We start from the raw sequence: 9,199 nt of genomic DNA, 5'->3' as shown, positions 1-9,199 counted from the left end.
TGACCGGCATCCCACGGAGCTTGCATGTGATTAAGTGGGATGGACGGGGGGAGATGGAACGGTAACCAAAAGGACAGTTTCATTTCTCATTCAAGGTATCTGTGCCCATTGCAGGAAATTGACCAAAGGTATCACATGGAAGTGGAATTGCATAATAACGTACCCCAAATAATGGACACGGGCAGCCAAGCGACAATTTTACCTCAGAAATATTTCCAACACATCCAGGATTTATTTTCTGGAAGGTTTCACAGCCGAACTTGTCAGTGTCTCTGGTCCGGCCATGGAGGTCTTAGGTACGGCTTGGCTCAATTTTAACTTTGCAAATAAAATAATCCCACACGTCCCACACTTGTACTATGATCGCTTACTTATCGGTAAGAGATTGAACCCTGTAGTTGATTTTATCAACATTTTGATCTCGTCCCAAGTAAAAGTGCCCATTACCGATGAGCATTCCCGATCCTATCACAGTCGGCGTAACTGCCACGTTGTCAGGGTACCGTGCGCGGGTGTCCGCCCACACCGCATGCAGGTACCTACGCAGGAGGACTAGACAAGGTCAATGAGTTGTATACAATTCATTGTAAACAGAAAAACAAAACACAACAACCCCACCAACACCCACAAGTAAGTAAAGTAACCAACTAAATATAACCACAAACACATACAAAAGATAACATAAAGTATCCAAACCAGGAGCAAATAGCTGAATACACACCCAGGGTATACAAGCCAGGTAAACCCGGGGAGCAGGGCAAGACCAGGATCGGGGCTAAGAGACAAAGGGACGGTGTACAGGCAGATAACAGGACTCAGGACTGCAAGCAGGTAACAGGACTCAGGATACACAGGAAATGGCAACAGGCTCAGGGCACAGGACTCAGTCAGGGAAAGGCGCCAGGATACTGAGCCACAGTCCTGACTGCAGGGAGGGATTAAATACCCTCCCCTGGAAGCACCAGGTAGAAAAGGTAGAGAAGACTTGATCTCATTAACATATATGATAATTCTATGCAAATTTAGAAAGGGTTCTCCTCAAGTTAAGCCGGTGTCCCCAAAATCACACCCTTTCTCTCATTAGCGTGTTAGAATAATATGCAAATTTAAAATGTTTCTCTTTAAGTTGAAAGTGTACCCCAGAACCGCGCCGCTAGGGTGGTAGGCTGGGGGAAGGTGGGTGGTTCCCACCAAATCATTCCCCCCCTGCTCCCCAACATTCTTAATCGGGACTCTCCCAGTAAAAACAGGGGTTTGGGGTTGACCGGCATCCCACGGAGCTTGCATGTGATTAAGTGGGATGGACGGGGGGAGATGGAACGGTAACCAAAAGGACAGTTTCATTTCTCATTCAAGGTATCTGTGCCCATTGCAGGAAATTGACCAAAGGTATCACATGGAAGTGGAATTGCATAATAACGTACCCCAAATAATGGACACGGGCAGCCAAGCGACAATTTTACCTCAGAAATATTTCCAACACATCCAGGATTTATTTTCTGGAAGGTTTCACAGCCGAACTTGTCAGTGTCTCTGGTCCGGCCATGGAGGTCTTAGGTACGGCTTGGCTCAATTTTAACTTTGCAAATAAAATAATCCCACACGTCCCACACTTGTACTATGATCGCTTACTTATCGGTAAGAGATTGAACCCTGTAGTTGATTTTATCAACATTTTGATCTCGTCCCAAGTAAAAGTGCCCATTACCGATGAGCATTCCCGATCCTATCACAGTCGGCGTAACTGCCACGTTGTCAGGGTACCGTGCGCGGGTGTCCGCCCACACCGCATGCAGGTACCTACGCAGGAGGACTAGACAAGGTCAATGAGTTGTATACAATTCATTGTAAACAGAAAAACAAAACACAACAACCCCACCAACACCCACAAGTAAGTAAAGTAACCAACTAAATATAACCACAAACACATACAAAAGATAACATAAAGTATCCAAACCAGGAGCAAATAGCTGAATACACACCCAGGGTATACAAGCCAGGTAAACCCGGGGAGCAGGGCAAGACCAGGATCGGGGCTAAGAGACAAAGGGACGGTGTACAGGCAGATAACAGGACTCAGGACTGCAAGCAGGTAACAGGGTTCAGGACTGCAAGCAGGTAACAGGACTCAGGACTGCAAGCAGGTATCAGGACTGCAAGCAGGTAACAGGGCTCACGACTGCAAGCAGGTAACAGGGCTCACGACTGCAAGCAGGTAACAGGACTGCAAGCAGGTATCAGGGCTCAGGACTGCAAGCAAGTAATAGGACTCAGGACTGCAAGCAGGTAACAGGACTCAGGACTGCAAGCAGGTATCAGGACTGCAAGCAGGTAACAGGATTCAGGACTGCAAGCAGGTAACAGGACTGCAAGCAGGTATCAGGACTGCAAGCAGGTAACAGGGCTCAGGACTGCAAGCAGGTAACAGGACTCAGGATACACAGGAAATGGCAACAGGCTCAGGGCACAGGACTCAGTCAGGGAAAGGCGCCAGGATACTGAGCCACAGTCCTGACTGCAGGGAGGGATTAAATACCCTCCCCTGGAAGCACCAGGTAGAAAAAGTAGAGAAGACTTGATCTCATTAACATATATGATAATACTATGCAAATTTAGAAAGGGTTCTCCTCAAGTTAAGCCGGTGTCCCCAAAATCACACCCTTTCTCTCATTAGCGTGTTAGAATAATATGCAAATTTAAAATGTTTCTCTTTAAGTTGAAAGTGTACCCCAGAACCGCGCCGCTAGGGTGGTAGGCTGGGGGAAGGTGGGTGGTTCCCACCAAATCATTCCCCCCCTGCTCCCCAACATTCTTAATCGGGACTCTCCCAGTAAAAACAGGGGTTTGGGGTAATTACTGAAACAATATGCAAATTGCTCCCTGAAATCTATTTATATTTCATTGCAATAGTCTCCCTAAGTTGAAAGCCAACTGGGAAATGCAGAGGGAGACCAATCACTTAGTGTTATTCTGTCAGAAGGTGCTGCATACTCTCAGCACTCAAAGACAATGAGGCTTTAGTCTCCATGTAATCGCTTCTCGGCCTTTTGGCTAAGATCAAGTGTAGTATCGACTGCCTTGTTTCTTGGTCAGAAGGTGCCTGGGGTACCCGAGGGTCGGCCTTGGGGGGGTGCGCTCTCTTCGGAGAGTCCCCCCCTTGCTGCTATTGGCCCAAGGCTTAGTCCCCAGGCAACGAGAGGCGATCGCCCTTCCCCTGCCAGTCCCCCGTTGGCCAGGGTGGAGGTTTCGAGGGCGTAGGTATGTCGGTAGGGCCTCCCGAGGCGCCGAATACGGTGCGGCTGGTCGTTCCAGTCGGCATGAGGGCGACGGTTGGTTTGTACACTGTACAAAAGAAAATTATTGAAGATCTGTTGGGCATGGCGCATAGCAGTATTTTTTGTGTCCAGTGTTTCCCTACAAGTGGGTTTTTTGACATCACTTTTTGGAGTCCCCAAGAGTTGCAGACCTGCATGCTGCGGGTGCAGGAAAAGAGGGGCGACCCTCTGTTGGAGGGTCTTTTGTTTTTGACGAATGAAGCAAGGATGCGGATACCTTTAGTTGTACATATGTACAATCCTTTTGTGCGGGATATGGAGATCCAGGCCTTCCTTTCCCGGTATTGTGACCATGTGTCCATGGGAGTAAAACTGACAAATGTGCTCGGAACGTACAACGGGCAGAGGAAATTTTTTGTCAAATTGAAGGCGGATCCAGGCGGGATTGGGGGACTCTGTCACCCCCCTCGTATGTTCTCTATCGGTTCTAACCGTGGGGTGCTGTGGTATCCGAACCAGCCGCAGTTTTGCCGGAGCTGTTTTTCGTTTGGACACACTCGGGAGGAGTGCTCCGTGGGGCTGGTGTGCAGGAATTGTTTTCAGCCTGGTCATAAGTCCGGAGAGTGCGATAAGGGTCGGAAGTGCCACCTGTGTGGTGATGAAGGCCATTTGGCCAGGCAGTGCCCGACGGTGGTTCGGAGGAGGCCGTCTACGCGGTTGGATGATACAGCGGAAGGCTCCGAAGGCGGTGGCCTCGTGGGTGCGCCCAAGTTGCGGACCAAACGAGCCGTGGAGGTGGTTGATGAGCCGCCCCGAGGGAAGAAGTCGAGAGAGTTGGAGCCGGCTGTTGGTGGCACGGGTCCGCTTCTCGAGGTGCCTGACCCTGTCCCTGATGACGCCAATGACGGTGATGGGACTAGTGCTCTAGTTTTGGAGTGTGTCCCGGAGACCTTACAGGCAGAAGGGGAGGGGAGTGGTGCTGAGGATGGGATGGACCTCAGTGGAGGTACCTTGAAGAGGAAGGTGGAGGAGGAGGTAGAGGGTGTTGCCCCCTCCCAGGAGATTTTGGATTTTCCAAGTGACTCTGGGGCCTCGCATTCCACAGACCCCATTGAGGATTCTGACTCTTCAGGCATGTCATTTTTGAGTACAGGGAAGACGGCGGTGTTGGAGGATGTGATGGGCGTCCGGAAGAAGGATAAAAAGAAGAAACCGAAGCAGAGTGCGGAGCATGTGGAGATGCAAGGGGTGAAGGGGGATGCGCCTGAGTCGTCAGCAAGGTCTTATGTATGGGGAAAGTGAAGTTTGAAGTGATCATGCGTGTCAAGGGATTGAGGAAGATTGGTGGTTTTCCCTAATATGATTTAATATGCGCTTGAGGGTCCTTTCCCTGAATGTGCGAAGCATTAGGGCACCCTATAGAAGGGCGGCTATTTTTAGAATGTTGGCCCTGAGGGATTGCCACATTGCATGCTTGCAGGAGTGCAACCTGGGAGAGGTACCCAAAACAGCAGGATGGTCTCTTGGCCCGTCTGTGTTTTCCCTGAGCCCCAAGAAGAATCTGGGGGTGGGGATCCTGTTCAAGGGACAGGGGTTTAAGGTGGTTAAAACTGTGGAGGTCGAATTGGGGAGGTGTTTGCTAGTGGAAGTTGAATATAGAGGGATTGTTTTCAAAATAGTGAATGTGTATGCCTCGACTGTTAGGAGGGAGAGGCTGGATTTGTTTGAAAAATTGCGCTATTTTTTGGCCGGGAGGGGTCCTGTAATGTTATTAGGGGATTTCAATTGTATTGTGGAGTCTGTGGGAGGGAGGAGTGTTGATAGTTCTGGGAGAGAGCTGGTGGATATAGTTAGGTCATTCCATCTGGCGGATATTGGAAAAGGGAAAGGTGACACTTACTTTAGTGATAGGGGGAGTAGGCAGTCTCGTATTGATTTTTGTTTTTGTTCCAAAAATTTGAGGGTGGACGATTTTTCCATTGCCAGGGAGGCTTTTACTGACCATGGCCGGATTGAGTGCGGTATGGAAGTGAGGTCGGATGCGTTGCATGGTAAAGGTGTATGGAAACTGAATGGTGAGTTGTTGGAGGATGAAGGTGTAAGAGGTGAGTATGTGATGTTTTTTGAGAAATTGAAGAGGCGGGTGAATGATTTTGCGAGTGTGGTTGAGTGGTGGGAATGGGTGAAAGGGAGGACTAGGGAATTTTTTATTAGGATTGGAAGGAGGAAGGTGAGGGAGGAGCGTGAGAGGTTTGGTATGTGGCAGGTGAGATTGAGTTATTTGGAAGAATTGAAAGCGTATGGTGAGCGGGTGGAAGAGGAGATTTGTGAGGCAAAGGTGAGGTTGAAGAAATTTTTGGAGGCGGAGGGTAGGAAGATAATTATGCAGTCAAAGGTGTTCACTAGAGAACATGATGAAAAATGTAGTAAATTCTTTTTTAAAAAGGCATTTTAAAACAAATCAGAGATGTTGGGTGTATTGGCGGTGGATGGAGGGGAGGTGCAAGGTAAGGGTGAGGTGTTGGAAGAGGTGAGGGGGTTTTATACGGACTTGTATTCCGAGAATGTGAGGGATTTGGGAGCAGAGGAGGATATGGTGCAGTTGGTGGAGAAATGTTTGGGCGAGGATGATAGGATGGCGTTGGGTATGGATGTGACTTTGGTGGAGGTGGAGAATGTTTTGAAGGGTATGCGGAAGGGGAAGACGCCGGGGGGGGGATGGGTTTCCTGTGGAGTTCTATTGTGCGTTTTGGGGGGTGATTGGGGAATATGTGTTGGAGGTATGTCAGAAGGTGTTGGAGGGTGGCTGTCTATCTGAGTCTATGAGGGAAGGGGTAATTGTGTTATTATTTAAGAAGGGGGATAAGAGGGATTTAAAAAATTGGAGGCCTATATCCTTATTGAATGTAGATTATAAGATTATTGCGAAAGTAATTGCTGATCGAATGCGGGATGTAGTTGGGCGGATGGTTGGGGAGGAGCAGGTGTGTGTGGTGCCGGGGAGGTCGATTGTGGAGTATTTGAGCGGTTTGAGGGATTGTTTATGGTTGTGTAAGGAAAGGAAGTTGAATGTTGGGTTGGTAGCTTTGGATTTTGAGAAAGCGTATGATCGGGTGTCGCATGGTTTTTTGTTTAGGGTATTGGAGAGGATGGGAGTTCCGGAGGTGATGTTGGGTTGGATAAGGTGTTTGTATTCAGGGGTGAGGAGTAGGATACAGGTAAATGGGTGGTTGACTGAGGGAGTGGATGTGAGAAACCGGGGTACGGCAGGGGTGTCCTTTGTCTCCTATATTATTTATTTGTGTGATTGAGCCTTTTTTGCGGTTGTTAGTGAAAGATAAGCTTGTGAGGGGTGTGGAGGTGCCTGGTAGTGGGGGAAAATGTCTGAGTGTGATGGGGTATATGGATGATGTAACCGTTGTATGTAGGAGTGTGGTTGGGTTGAAACGGGTGAAATTGTTGACTGATATTTTTTGTGTGGCGAGTGGGTTTTGTATTAATATGGGGAAAAGTGAATGTAAGTTGTTTGGGGATTGGAGAGGGGTGGAGCAGAGTGGGTGGACTGTGTGTCGGGGAAGTATTAAAATTTTGGGGGTAAAGTTTGGTGTGGATTTGTTTGGGAGGGAGAGTTGGGAGGAGGTGGCGTCGAAAGTGCAGAAAAAGATTCAGTTCTGGCAGCTGAGATCGTTAACGATGGAGGGGAGGGTCTTGGTAATTAAGGCGGTTCTCCTGCCAATATTGTTGTTTATATTTTATGTATTTCCTGCGCAGGATAGGGTTTTGAGGAGAATTGTTAAAATGTGTTTTTCATTCTTTTGGTCTTCCAGGATGGAGAAGTTGAAAAGGACGATTGTGACGAAAGTGAAGTTGAATGGAGGAAAGGGTATGATTGATATTGAGCGGTTCTTGTTGGTGAAGTACGTAAGTATGTGTGTTAAGGTAAGTTTGAGTGACAGTGTGGCAGGGTGTATGTCTAGGTTTGCGGCTGGTAGTGTGTTGCGGAAATATTTTGGGTATAAGAGGGATTTGAGAAAGCCGGAGAGTTTCCATGTGCCATGGTTTTATGTTAAGTTGGAGAAGTGTGTGCGGAAGTTTGGATTGGGGGATGTGTCGCGTGAGAAATGGGGTGATAGTAAGCAGGTGATGAGAGTGTTGGTTGATAGGGAAGAGTTGGTAGAGATTGGGGGTTTGAGTGTTGTGTTAAGCGAGAAGGTGTGGAAGAATGTGAGTGATTGTGAAATTTTAAATAGACAGCGGGATGTGGCGTGGTTGGCAGTGCATAGCTGTCTACCGACGAGGGTGTTTCAGAGGCGAAGGAGGTTGGTGGATAGTGAGGTGTGTCCGAGGGTTGCATGTAGAGGGCGTGAGACGGTGGTGCATTTGTTTTGGGAGTGTGCTTTTGCTAAAGAGATATGGAAAGGTCTGCGTGCGTTGATTGAAGGTTTGACTGGAGTGCAAGTGGTGGATTTTGAGATGATGATGTATGGGTTGAATGGTTTAAGTCGGGTGAAAGCGAGAGTGTTGTGGATGATTATGTGTTGTGTGAAAGAGGTGTTATGGGATGTGAGAAATATTTTGATTTTTAAAAGAGAGGTGGTGAGTGTGAGAGAGTGTGTGTCAGTGATTCGAGCAAGATTGTATTTTTATGGATGGTTTGACAAAAAGAGGTTGGGGGAGGAGCAGGCCGACTTGATTTGGCAGTTTGGTAGCTGGCAAGACTGGTTTTAGTCAACCTTTCCCTTTTGCTTTATTCAGGATAGATTGGGCTACTCTACGCGGAGCCGGTCGATCATGTTGGAACCGGAGGAAGAAGGCGGAGGGATGGGTTTTTGTGGGGTTATGTAGTTTTCTGTTCTAAGGGAAAAATGTTTTTTTCAGTATGATAAATTTGATTTCGGTGTGGGATTGGGTGGGGTGTTTATGTGGGTGGGTTATGTATTGTTGGTTTTTGACCCAGCTATGGTTTCTGGGATTAAACGTGTGAGTCCTTGATTGTTTTGCAAGTTTGTATTTTTTTTTTTTTGAAGTGTTGTTGTAACACTTGTGTATTTTGTTTATTTATGTGAAACTTTTCAATAAAAGAATAAAAAAAAAAATCTGTTCTTATCAGTTTTCGGTGGGGAAAAGAACCGTCCTTGCGGGGGATGGTTACTTAGTACTCGCTGGAGTGAAAGAGCGTGTGGGGCGGCTTCCTGTGAGAGGGGAACCGCTCAGTACATGGCTTTCTGACTGAACGGATGCGAAGCTTGGTCTGGCTCGAGGGTTCGGGGGCGGCAGAAGCCCGTGGTGTTGTGCCCCCTGGGGGTGGCGTCCCAGGGGTGCGCAGAAAGTCACATGGGTATGGGACCCCACTTGACTCACTGTGCACTTGGTCACACACCACATTTCTTTTTCTGCACGACGCCTCTTGGACAGGCCTTATGGCTAGTCCGGGGCAATATTTTTGCACTCCGGCCCCTAAGGCCTGTCAGCGTGGTGCACTGGCACTTTAGTATTATTTATTGCACTCTATGCAGGATGCACGATTGATTTTTTGATTGAAACCCACAGATTGCGGAAGGTGCAGGTTCCTTCGGGGCCTATTCCTGATGTAGGGAGGAGGTTCTGTGCCTCTTACGGGGGTCTCTGCCTCCTCCCACCCAGGAAGTGGGTCTCTCTTCGGGAGAGCCCACTTGCTAAGTACTATGGGGGACCTGTTTCGGCAGGTCCCCAGAGGAAAGGTCCACCGGCCTTCGGGTTGGTGGACCATAGTATCTCAACCCCTGTCAGGAGCCTTGCGCCCCGGGGGGTCGGGAAATGGGTCCCTTCTTCGGAAGGACCTTGCACCCTTGTGCACGTTTTTGTGTGCTGTGATTTCACGGTTCACTTTTTTTGTTCACAGGGGGAAGTTTGTTGAGATGCACGTCCACGGGCTTCAAAAAAAA

Source organism: Nanorana parkeri, unplaced genomic scaffold (genome assembly GCF_000935625.1).
Source record: "Nanorana parkeri isolate BGI_ZX_2015 unplaced genomic scaffold, ASM93562v1 scaffold3200, whole genome shotgun sequence".
NCBI classification, from domain to species: Eukaryota; Metazoa; Chordata; class Amphibia; order Anura; family Dicroglossidae; genus Nanorana; species Nanorana parkeri.
This window is presented reverse-complemented; position numbering follows the sequence as displayed.